The sequence below is a fragment of the Chelmon rostratus genome, chromosome 12, assembly GCF_017976325.1.
Source record: "Chelmon rostratus isolate fCheRos1 chromosome 12, fCheRos1.pri, whole genome shotgun sequence".
Classification (NCBI taxonomy): domain Eukaryota; kingdom Metazoa; phylum Chordata; class Actinopteri; order Chaetodontiformes; family Chaetodontidae; genus Chelmon; species Chelmon rostratus.
Genome location: NC_055669.1, coordinates 17,401,616 through 17,411,107, shown reverse-complemented (window position 1 = coordinate 17,411,107; position 9,492 = coordinate 17,401,616).

The window sequence follows — 9,492 nt, the reverse complement described above, 5'->3', positions numbered from 1 at the left end:
AACAAATACATTTTTCCTCTTATAAATGAAAAGTTTAATTCATAAGCAATCAAAGAAACCATTGTTACATTCAGGGATTTTGCTGCTATATGACTGATATTACTGACTTTATAACTATTTTGTCATACAGTCTACTTGTGCTGCTACATTTTAGCATGCCTCATGAAAACAAAATACAAGTTTTAGTGGTTTTATTACAACAGTAAGCCAAAGCTGCACCCATTCCCCTTTTTTATTTTTTATTTTGGCCACTTGGGGGCAGCTAAGCTAAGCATGACATATCATCACCTTCTACTGTGCAGTTGAGGTGATCACATTTAGCAAAGTGTATTCACACATCAAGTACATGCAGAACATTGCCATTAATTATGAGTAATGTTTTAGACACCAGATGAATGTAAGTCGGCCATTCGCTCTTCTTTTACCTCTGTTTTGGTCTCCACCAGCTCCTGAGGGAAATGTCTGCCTCTTTAGCGAAAAAGGCTCCTGCAGGAACTCGAAACAAAACATTAAACGTGCAGTGAGCAGTTCTGGGGAGATAATTGATTGCTCCATCTCATTTGACCGGAGCCGCCAAACTAAAGCGTCCGTATTTGACGACCTGGGAATCAGACTATCAACTATCTTCCTCCAGAATCACTCACTGCACATTTAAAGCTGCAAGCTGTCAAACCAAAACAAGTTCTGCCTTAAAGCTCCGTCGAGCTAAAACAAACTGCAGTTTAGTGAAAATTCTCTGTGGGTTTGTCACTGAAAGCAACAGCTTTCACAGCACACGTGTATATCTGATCTATTGTTCATATAAAAATATTGATTAGTGCAGCTTTAAAGCAACTGATTGAAAAAATAAGTAATGGAAATTGAACGCACTATTATCCTGTAATGCCACTTATGATCTCAGTGACTGCTGCTGAGTAAATTTAAACACTGGTCGTCAATGGTAATTAAACCAGCTTACAGATAACAATAGATAGATATTAAACAAGCCTGCATGATTAGCTAAGTGATGCAGATCATTTCCACCTCTGCATTAAAGAGTGAGGTTGCTCCTTGGACATCTAGCTCACACACACACACACACACATCTGTGAGATGGCCAGCTGTCTGCACGCTGCTGAAACTGTCACCTCTAATAATGACGTTGTTCAGCTTGATTTCAGGATATTAAAAAAGGCTGTACGTGTAGGTACCACAACTGCCTTTAATCTGTCATCTGGTTTATTGCCTCGTATGCAGCTTCCGAGCAAACTGGGATGATGGATGGCACTGCAGATTATGTGTGTGTGTGTGTGTGTGAGAGAGAGAGAGGTACAGAGATTGAAAGACTATGTATAAAGTGTGTTAAAGGGAAGCATGTAGTTTGAAGGTGTTTTCCGCTCTCTTCCTCTCTACTCCACAGTGGCTGTCAGCTTTAATTATCTTTGACAATGAGTCTCCTGAATCCTAATTATCCTGAGCCTTGTCTTTCCTGGAGCTCCTCACCATTCACTCCAGCAGCATGACGCACTCACACGTTCCAGTCCTCTTCACCCTAAATTAATTGGGTTTTTTCCTTCATCCCCTGACATCTTTTGGGAATCAAAGGTCGTCATTAGTTCGGGTGAGGATGTAGGGCGACAGAGAGACAGTCATGCATCAGACAGCAGGGCTGTCATGTGGCTTTCCTGTCCTGACCGGTCTATATTCACAGTGTGCACTCTTATACGAGGAGAATCATATGACTGACATGAACAGCTTATTGAGACTCCATAGCATTTGTGAATTGACAATTATATTGTGTTCATTATTCTGTATTCGCGGACAGTGATGAGCATGAGAGTCTTTTAGTTGGTCCAAGTTTTAAATTTGGCTGGCATTTAGCTTGGAAATGAAAGGTGATTCCACAGAAAATGTCACAAGACTCACACCAAAGGTATTCAATATCTGAGCTCTTAATTAATGCTTTACGCTTAAACTGTTCTACTAGAATTTATGATTTAAATGGATAACTACAACCGATTTAACACAGAATCTGTCAACACATTTTCCCCTGATATACCTTTCATGCAGTAATACTAAAAAACACAGAGAGCAGTAATTGTGTGGAGCGGTTCCTTTACAGGAACACTGAAATCATCAGTCCAGCTTCCCCAAATGCACCTCAGACATTTTCCTTTTGGCCATTTGGGAGCAGCGCAACCAGATAGCAGTAACAAGCACAGTCTTGACATATCATTATCATATAAAACTGCTACACTGCAACATTTATATATTACTAAATTACTTTCATAGTTACGTCATGGTGAGAACGTCATCACTGCCTGAATTATGCTCAGAGACATTTCTTTGAGTGAGTGAAACACTGCAGGACTCTGACGCCAGGATTCTGGGTTTTCTGTATAAAAACAGACCATGAGCTTTCCCTAAAATTAGCAAGTGCTGTCAGTGACAAAAGATAATCATAAAAAAGCTGAATAAAGGTGTAGTCACCACAAGGAGATTGCATTGCACGATTGCCTATCTTGGTAGAAATATGTTAGTTAGCACACATTCAACATCAACATTTTGCGACTCGCCTGTACATTAATGACCAACCTTTCCTCGTTAGGTTAAAACAAAACATAAATCTGTTGTCATTATTGTTTATGTCTCAAAACATATTTGCTGTTGTTTATTAGTTGTATAATTATTATTTCTAGGACAAAGCTGCATTGGGATCTTATAAATGAAAGTCCAATGTTCTCTTTCCTTTCAACTCTGTTTTGGTCTCCCCCATCTCCTGAGGGGAATATTGGTCTGTTTAGCAGCTTGAGGCTTGTTTTCTGTTTGATGCTTTTTTTAAATTCCTCAAGGCTGATTGTTCTGTGAGGCCAACCTGACCGATGTAGCAACAAGGAAGCCTTCAAAAATGCAGAAGTACTAAATTATCCAGGTCTGTTTCTGTCTTTGTCCTGCATGCTATCATTACGCTGCAACTGAAATGTGATGAAGATGGAACTGATGCATTGTGGGAAGCGTCAGAGGAAGCATCAGCATCCAATCAGCAGCTGCATTGTTTTCCCGAAGGTGACATATGGTTACTACTTGAGACTGAGCTATACTCTGGTGTGGCAATCATTATGTTGAGCACAATAATTTGCTTTTAGCTGTTGTGTAATTGCTGATCTGAGGAAAGAAAGAGATCCTGGCTTCCTCCCTCATGTGATTGGTTGTTTCTGAATGCAATCCCGATTTGTGTCCATGTAAGATTTACTTTTTGTAAATCATTTTGTCACATAATTTTTGTCTCTCTTTTCTGTTTGAATCGCTTACACAAACTCAAAAACAACCACTTTAGGTTCAGAGGAAGTGGAAACACCCACCTGCAGAATATTAAAGTGTGTGTGTGCAGTGTGCAGTGTGTGTGCTGGACTGTTTCAGGCAACCACAGTGTCTCCAGGAAATAGTCCCTGTCCCACAAACACACTGGCACATAACCTCCCCTGCAACATGTTTTTTTTTATATAATTTAGACAAACAAGATCAAGCATGCTAATTAGTGAGCTTCAGAGCTGCTTGCATGCAGATTTGTTAGATTTTTGACTGAGCCAGACTGGCTGTTTCCCCTTGTATCAAGTGTTTATGCTAAGCTAAATACCTTAGCTCTACAGGTAGACTTAGTAGTCTTGAATATACATGAGAGTGCATAAAAATTGATGTATTTTGGACTGTGAAGGCTGTACATTCCGTATGAAAGTACTCTTGACCTTGAAAACAGTAATTTCACCAAAACAAACAAATCAACTCTTTTATTGGACGAGAAGATTAAATGTCCTCGTCCGATTTTTGCAGATTTTTTTCTTTTTTTCAAATCTGAAATTCATTTTATGGAACTTATTTAATTTTTCCCTTATTCATAGAGTTTAAGAGGCACATTTTCAAGGAAATCTCAAAACTGACAAAATAAATCAGTTCAATATTATGATAGGACCTCATCATTTGTTTTAAGTATTCAATGGTAACTTTACTGTCTGGTGCTTTCTTGAACTCTATGATCGTTATAGCGTATACTAGTTAATAATGGGGTTAAATTAGTGGGGTTTTTATTTGATATTTGCAGCCTTTGTCCTTCTAGGTTCGTCCATTTTTTTAACCTCCACAACATGCTAAAAGGTCAGTCACATGACACACACAAGTCCGCAAATGCAGAAGGGCAGAGAAAAGAGAAAACAGCGAGAGGGAGGGAGTGATGATACAGAGATTGGGTGATAAATCTTGTTCTGATCAGGTTTCTCTGGTGCCCTCACACCTCAGTCTCTTTCTTGAGGTAATTAATCAATCCCAGACTGGAGGCATTGATCGGCCTCTTGCGGCCCTCGGTATGTTTACACTCCTCGATTGTATTTGCCACTAAGCCTCTCGCTGCCGCTCAATCTCATCGGCAGAAAATGTGACACTCCACCCTCTGATGCCATCAGCGAAACGGTGCATCGATTGACATCTCCATGAAAATCAATCTACTTATTCTTTTTTTGTTGCACGGGGGATTTGGTTTTGTTATAATCCTCTGTTGTAATCCTGTATTCCAGGTTGCAATACATAAAGTTTTATTGGGAGCAATCAAAACTCTCCTGGAATACAGGGACGAGCATTTCCTCAAAGACAGTTACACAAACTGCCAAACATCTTTCATTTATGTGTTTCTCACAAACACAAGCCATAAAAGACCATTTTAAGTATTCTTGTAATCTGCAATATAACCAGTGACACTAATAGGTCATGAATATGTACATTATGGTTTGTCAGCCTGTCCTCAGATTGATCCTCAAGAAGTGCAACCCTGTTTCCACAAAGGTTGGGACACTGTGTAACACTTAAATAGAAACAGAATGTGATGAATGTAGAAACTGAGAAATTTCATTGTTTTAATTATGTCCTCAATTAGAAATTGATGCCAGCAACATGTTTCAAAAAGCTGACATTGGCAACACAAGACTGGAAAAGTTGTGTAGAAAACAGCTGGTGGAGCATCTCACAGTTAATTAGGTTAACTGGCAACAGGTGACCAACATGATTGGGTATAAAAAGAGCCTCCCAGAGAGGCTGAGTGTTTCTGAAGTGAAGATGGGAAGGGGTTCACCGCTCTGTCACAGTCAGCCAAATATTGCAATAATTTAAGAATAGTGTTTCTCAATGCAAAACTGCAAAGAATTTGGGGATTTCACTGTCTTTAGAACGTACACAAGAGACAAGGCCGAATACCAAGCCAAGAAGACGACGTCTTTTTGAGGGAAGGCCTCGCTTATTTCAGCAACAGTCCCTTCAGAGTCCGGCTGCTTTTAACTGGCCTGCCTGAGTCCCGACTTGTCACCCATTGAAAATGTTTGGTGCTGGGTAATTGATCCTTGTAAACCATATCTTCAAACCATGGACTTTTTGAACATGCTGACATATTTTTCTACCTAAGGTAATGTAAGAATTAGTTTTGATGCACTGTAAGACTGATATGAAAACAAAATAAAAAGAAGTTCAAAAAAAAAAGAAAATGTTTGGCGCATTATGAAACGCGAAATGCGACAAAGGAGACCCCGAACTGTTGAGCAGCTGAAATCATCCATCAAGCGCGAAAGGGAAACATTCCACTTTAAAAATTTTCAGAATTACACCAGTTGGTCTCCTCAGTTCCTAAACGGTTACACAGTGATGTTAAAAGAAGAGGTGATGAACATGACCCTGTCCCAACTATTTGAAATGTGTTGCTGCAATCAAATTCTAAATGAAAATATGATTTTCAGAAACTGACATTTCTCAGTTTCTACATTTGATTTGCTGTCTTTGTGCTATTTGCAGTCAATTTGGGGTTATAAAATGTATTTTATAAGTCATATAATTGTATAGAAAATCTTAAGCTGCGAAGTAACAAAGTATACATCAAATCTTTTAATAAAGTGTCTAATTTTCAGGGTTACATGTGTTCCAGTTTCCTGTATTATTTAGTTGTTGCTGTGGAGACTTTGAGTGTGACATGATGCTCTAGCATGTTGCGGAGGATTTTTAAACATGTTTTCAATTTCAGCACGCGTTCATCACTGATTGAAGTCACTGGTTTATTAAGCCATGCAAACATTCCTCCGTCCACCCTCTGATCTTCCTTTTGCCATTTCTCATATTTCTTCTATGACTTTCTATACTGTTACTGAACCTCTCACAGGATGCAACCCATGATTCAACATCTTATTCACAGTCTGCATGTGAGCGATGACGTGTTTGGCTCTGAGCTCCTGCTGGAGGACGAGAGGACGCCGCAGAGAGGAAAACATGATATTTTAATTGAATTAGTAACACGAAATAGTGCTGTGGTTATACATGCTGATATGTAAACTCTGGCAATCAGCAGTGTTGTTCCACCCAGTGAGCCTGTACAAATTAAAAGAGAGCGAATAGAAATTAGAGAGATTTGATAATTATTATTATTATATTTTTTTTCCTGTAGTGTTGGACAAGTGCATCGCATCTCTTGATGAAGCAGAATAGTTTCTGCGTGAGGTCACACATTAAAGCTGTGCACAATAGCCTAATTAATAACAATGTGACTCGTTTTACCTGTATTTTAACATGGTTTAAGCAACATGGAAAAACTTTATTACAGGAAAACCAACAATATAGCTGGTGTCTGAGATGGATTTGATCTACTCCGTTCTCTATATAATTGAAGCCCTAAAAACCTTTTTTTTTTTTTTTTTTTGTCTTTGCAGTGGGATTATTATTCTAGTTCAAACACAAATCACCTTGTGGCAATAATTTCCCAAAAATGAGTGTGAAACCTCTTGACACATGAAAGAAATAAGCAAGCTGCTTTGCTCAATTTGAAAAAAAAAGGAAACGTGATTCTGCAAAATACCTGAAACACGGTGAATAGTATTAAATTGTTACTGTATCACCAATTTTTCACTTGTTTTAAGAGAATTAGAGCTTGGTGTCTCAATAGAAGGACATTTTTTTAAGGAGCACACCTGTTAATGCATCTTAACTATATACTCTATGCACTCTTTCCTAGTGTGAGGCAGTTTTCTTAACCTGTTCATGTTTGTATTTATTTTGCAGTTTTTTCTTGAAAAACGTGACTTTTACTGGACAGATGAGATGAATACAGGAGTAGATTGCACTAGTTTTGATGAAGTTCTTAAACTTCCCTGTAGGAGGCGCTAGAATATCCACAGCCAAAAGCATTTCCCCTCTGCATGCCTGTATCACAGTCAGAAACGCTCAAGTGTAATCTGTGAATTCTCATCCAGGAGCTCTCTGGTTTCTTTTCTGTACAAAGCTGTGGATAATCTCTGGGTTGCATCAGAACCTTAACTCCTTCACACTTTAGATTTAGATGAACAGTCCACACAAGACCAGAGTACAGTGAGAACGCTCCCTCCCACACTGTCAAAGAATGAAAAGAACAGCGGCACCTGACACGAGGACACGCACACCAATCAAAATAAAGGCAAGCAGTTTTAGGTAACTGCTCGCCTGTCAGCTGGAAACAAATAATGAAATCAAAAACAATCAACAATCACATCTTGATTTTCACTTGAATGAAAAGCCCTGTTCTCCAGTACGAAACCGAAGTCCCACCCTGGATGATTGTGATTGCTTCTCCATCTTAAATACAGTACAGGACCAGCTTTGAGTGGGTGGTGTGGTAACGCATTCTGCTATCCCCCTCCTCCCCCCCGCTGAGCTGAACCGTTGAGCCCAGCCTTTTCTGCCGAAAAGAAAAATAAACACTTGATTTCTTGAAAAAGCCAGAAGGTGTGAAAAGCGCTGAGGGACGTGCATCTTATCGCTGCCTGGCACACATGGTGTTTTATCAGTTGGTAAACACTTGGGGGTCAACAGTCACATAATATTTCTGTTTATATTCCTGGCTGGTAATGAGAGGTCCATTCAGTTTCCTTCCCATTCACCACGTAGATCCTTTGACGAACCCGTCTCAGCTTTGATTGTCATAACCGCAATTGAACCCTGCTTAGCCACCCCGGTCAGGCTACATAAACGGCATACATATTTCATGCAGCATCACAGTTATCTGACAAAGGGATTTTTTTCCTTTTCTTTGCGAATTGAAATCACGCCTCATATTTCATTAGACACTCGGAAAGCCTCCGGTCTGTGGTCAGATGGGCCGTATGTTTTATTCATGTCCTCTGAACATCTGCTTGTCCGGATGTCAAAAATCATCAGGCTCCCACAGGACTCCTGCCCGACTGGTTGTAAATGAACTCCAGAGTCGAGGCTCAAAACAACCTGTCAGGGCTCTCCGGCGCCAGAGGAACCCTTCAATACATCAGCGGAGGTGAGCTGAGTAACGAAGGTCTTGTGCTGGAAATAAGTGATGAGCGTCAACTTTGGGCACACGTGAGGTTTTTCAAAGCAGAAATAAATACATGGGCGCTCTGATTCAGTTGGTCGGCGATGCTGTGAGATGCTTTCTAATACGAGTTGCGTCTTCTTCTCACAGCTTTCAGTGGATTTTTGACACTGCTGTTCGCTCTGGCTCCCGGTCGACAAGTCTCCCTGAGTCACCGGAGGCTCGTGCCAACTGGAGGGAAAGAGCCTGACCACTAACAAGCGCTCACTGACTCATGGCCGCCACAGTATGTCCCACTGTGTTCCTGTGTGTGAGCGGGAGTGTGCATGTGTGCCTTTATATACTACTCTATTATATACTATTCTATTTCTCACTTTGCACCCATCCCACAGAAAATGTGTGGTCTTTTAAAGATGATTATGTATTTTAGCTCACATGCGGTACCCTCCAAAACTCAGCTGTAACGAGAATAAAATAAAACAAAATCAACCCCTGAACACTTTCTTTAGGGGAAAGAGGATGAGGATTTTTACTTAAGAGAGCGTGGTGTCATCAACAGCAACTCGGCCATTTTTGGAGGTAACAGCCGTCACCTGTACACCACCACCACTCAATCTGCTCAACTGGGTGGAACTGTGTAAAACCTGAGTTTCTGCAAACACTGTTGTACTGTGCGCTGGAACAGCTAATTGCACGACCAACAAACAAACAAACTAACAAACACAAATTAGCTCGTGCTGAGGCCCTTCGCCATCTTGGCACGGGTGGAGCTGAGGTAGTCGAATGAAGCTTGGTGGCTGAAAGCTAGCGGCTAGCTGTCACTCAAAGCAGCCGTAATTATGCATAACTTTAAGCCTTGATGTGATTTAAAGAGGTGAGGTCTAAATAAATTAACGTCCCGTACAGTTGTCTGGTTAATTATGCATGATTAGCTGATATTCTGTTAGTGTTACGTTAGCATATTAGCCAGCCCTAACCCTGCCTCTGTTGAGAGCTTCTCTTTATATTGGCATTTTTCTTTTGTGCTTACTTTTCACATTTGTAACGATGAACGACTGACAAATGACAAATGACTGGTGACAGTGACAGTGAATGACTGCTAGTCCGCTAACCTCCAAAAATGCTCCACGATTCCTGCTCCCTATGTTTTGCATCCATTGTTGCAGTCACAG